Genomic DNA, 3,707 nt, shown 5'->3' on the forward strand with positions numbered 1-3,707 from the left:
CTTGAGTTACTAGTTGGCCTTTCTGTTTGGGCTCATTCAGTCTGTCTCCCTTTCCTCAGCGTTCCCTGTTATGAGTTATTGGAACATTTCATCAACTTTTTATCCACTTACCCAAAGTTAAGCTTACAATCGGGGTAGGCGTATGAGGCCCAAATTATTACAACAGGCTCCACTAACGTGGTGTCTTGTCTTGCTCTCTCCTCCCCTTGAGCCATTTTTTTATCCCTTCTTCTCCCTATGATTTTTATTCCCCCTTCATCTTCTCCCTCTCTCTGTCTCATTCTTTTCTATTCTCTTCCTCTGCACCTCCTCCAACCCCTTTCCCTGGGGCCTGTGGGCTCTTCCCCTCCCCCTCTTTCTTTCCTTCTGTCCCTTTTTGGCTCTTCCTCCCCCAACCCACTTGCTCCCCATTCCCCATGGGTGTCTTTCCCTAGTGCCTGTCTCTGCTCCCTGACGCCTCTCCCTGCTTTTTCCTACCCATATAGGTACACACCTATGTACTTTCTCTCTCTCTATCCACACACTCACACAGAGTGACTGAGGAAGAGTCTAATTTAGAATGAATCAAAGCTCTTGACTCTCTTAAGGAAAAGCTGCCAAACTATAGGATGATTCCTGGCTCCGGCTTTCTGATCATCTCAGTGTTCCTTTGTAACAAGAGTATCTTGTCCCCCTAGCCCCAGGCAGTATTGTCAGGGGCATCTGCTCTTCCAATGTACCACTGAGGAGCCGTTTAGTGACCATGAGAGATGCAAAGACAGTCTAGAATTGTTCAAAAAGAAGAACAGGAGTACTTGTGGCACCTTAGAGACTAACAAATTTATTAGAGTATAAGCTTGCGTGGACTATACTCTAATAAATTTGATAGTCTCTAAGGTGCCACAAGTACTCCTGTTCTTCTTTTTGCTGATACAGACTAACACGGCTGCTACTCTGAAACCTAGAATTGTTCAGTGGACGCATATTTTCACTGGGCATTCCAGGGACTCAGTCAAAGGGGTGGGAAGCAATATGGCTGCTGCTAGGTCTCTGATCCGTGTGTGACGAAGGTTCCTCTCTCTCTATGGTCTCTCCAACAAGCATTACCAAGTGTTCGTCATTCAAAGTGCTTTAGCAAGGTGGGTGAGGAGTATTATCTCCATTTTACAGACGGGAAAACTGAGGCATGGAGAGGGGGAGGTCAATGTTCTCAAAAACAGCTACTGATTTTTGGGTGCCTTCATTTCTTGTGCCCAACTGGGGACACCTGGGAGCTGATTTTCAGTGGGGCTGTGGAGCCAGTGTTCCCATTGCCTTCAACTGCATTTGGGGATAGAGCTGGTCTGGAGGTAAAAGGCCTCTGCATGGAGAGCCCTGGCCTTGTGCGGTGTTCTGGGGATGTGCAGGGCCTGAGGGTGTGCCTTGAGGCTTTGTTCCCTCTTCGCCCCCTACCAGGATGATGTGGAGGTATCTCAGCTAGGGTCTCCTCATGGAGATTTCCTCCCCCAGAGCCTTCTACCATGGCTTTGACCATGGGGGTGGGATGACTTAGCCGCAGAATCCCAAGGAACTGCATCCTGAAAACAATTTGGGTCAGATCAAAACCCTCATTGGACATAGGATCACGGTGCAGTATGAGTGAATGGAGAGAACAAGCAACGGCGGTGTGGAACTTTCTGTACTCTGCTACTTTCTGGAAGCCAAATTCTGCAACATGGGGAATTCACGGGGCCCAAATTCTTCTCTTACAGAGATGTATCTTTAAATGACTGCCCTTGTCTGATTTCTAGCCCCATAATAGCCCAAGCTTATTAAACTCTTAGGGAACAACGTGAATGCCCATTGAGCACATTTGCAGAAGTGGAGATAGAGAGTGTATATTTTAATGCATTATTGAGTTCAAGCTTCTCTGGCTGCTCACACTTCTGGGAATGATTTCAGCAACTGTTCTGATCATCAAACAAGTTGTCACAACGAAGGCCCCGATGTTACAAGCTGATCATTGTGGGTGGCTCACTGCACCTAGGATGAAGCTCACCAAAGCTTCTGCGGGCGTCCACCTACACGGAGCTGCTAGCAGGGTTTGAGCCTGAGAGTGTGTGAAATGGAGTCCCCTTTCTACCTAGGATTCATTTACAATGCAGCTGATGTAACAGTGCCAACATAGTGGTGTGAGTGAAAATATTTGAAGGTGTAAAATTGCAATGCAATGGGGTCAAACTCAGTCGAAGTCCCAGTGCTATCACTAATTCAAATGGATTAATCATCTCTCTTGCATGCAGTGATGACTATAAAGTAGCACATTAAAGGGAGATGTTTGTAAATGCTGAGATGAAAAAGCCGTATTCTTTCCAAGGTCCCAGTTTTACAATGAGATGAGTGTGGGTGGACCCCTGCGGCTGTACGGAGCTCAAACAAGTTTGGGGGCCAAAGCCGCTGATCCTCTAACTGATCCACATGGAAGGACTTTTGTGCATGTGCAGAGCCCCAGTGAAGTCAATTAGACTATTCACATGAGCAAACTCATTCAGAAGTGACACAATCCCACAAATGGGTCCACTTCGGTGGATCCCTGCATGCATGTGGCAGACCCTCCTTTGCTTCCATGGAGCTCCTTGTAGGAGTAAGGACTCGAGTGCGCAGGGCAGCTTGTGGAATCCAGACCAGTGTTTGCAGGGACAGGGCCTGATTTAAAACAAGATGCAACAAGTGAGTGTGACAAACACTATGAGGAAAGGGCCTGTGAAATGAGAGTGACAGGAACAAGTTCAGCCTGGTCCATGGGCTAGGTGTGTGTGGTTGGTTTGTGGGTGTTTTTTATAACATACATTACCCTGCATGGTTCTGTTTGAGAGTGGTGTGTCTGTGTTTCTCATCTGTATGTGTGTATGTGTTTTATAACATACATTACCCTACGTGGTTCCGTTTGGGAGTGTGTGTGTGTGTCTGTTTTTTCTCATATCTCTGCCTGTTTGTAGTCTGTCTTAGGTACTCCTGTGGCGCCATTACTGTAGGAGCTGAGCACCTCCCAATCTTTAAGGTCTTTATCCTCACACCACCACTGGGAGGCAGGGCAGGGCTGTAACCCCCACTGCAGGGGTGGGGAACTGAGGCACAGAGAAGGTAGGACTTCAGTGGGATTTAGGTGCCTAAACCCGTGAGGATCTGGGCCCAAGTGACTGGCCCACCTGGCACTGGGAGCCTGCGGCACAACAGGGCCTGGTTGCCACGGCAATCCCGGGGCTGACCCAATGGCTGTTCAGCGCCGGGCCCGGGGCCCTTCCCCAGAGCGGTTCGAGGGACCTCGCCGGGGTGCGCGCCCCGCTCTCTCCCCTCAGCAGCCGCATGGGGGCAGCAGGGGGCAGTCTGAGCCAGGAATCTGTACCCGCACATGCGCAGTAGCCCACAGGTACAGGCTTCCCCTGTTGCCGGACTCCGGAGCTGTGGCTCGGCCCGTGTCCAAGCTGCTCCGCGGGGCCATGGCCGGGTCCCAGGTGCTGGAGCGGGCCGAGAAGTTGCTTTCTGAGCCCCGCTTCCCCGACTGCAGCCTCCGGGGCAGGTGGGAGCCGGACCGATCCGCCGCGAGTTCCGCCCCCTCCGGCCGGGAAACAGCGGCCCGCGGGCGTCCCGGGGCCGGGTCTGCGCTCCCGCTCCGGCCCCCTTGCCCCTCCCCGACTCAGCGCCCTCACTTCCAGTGCCCCTCCCACCCCGGTGCCTGGAGCGGTCCG

This window comes from Chrysemys picta, chromosome 13, assembly GCF_011386835.1.
Source record: "Chrysemys picta bellii isolate R12L10 chromosome 13, ASM1138683v2, whole genome shotgun sequence".
NCBI classification, from domain to species: Eukaryota; Metazoa; Chordata; order Testudines; family Emydidae; genus Chrysemys; species Chrysemys picta.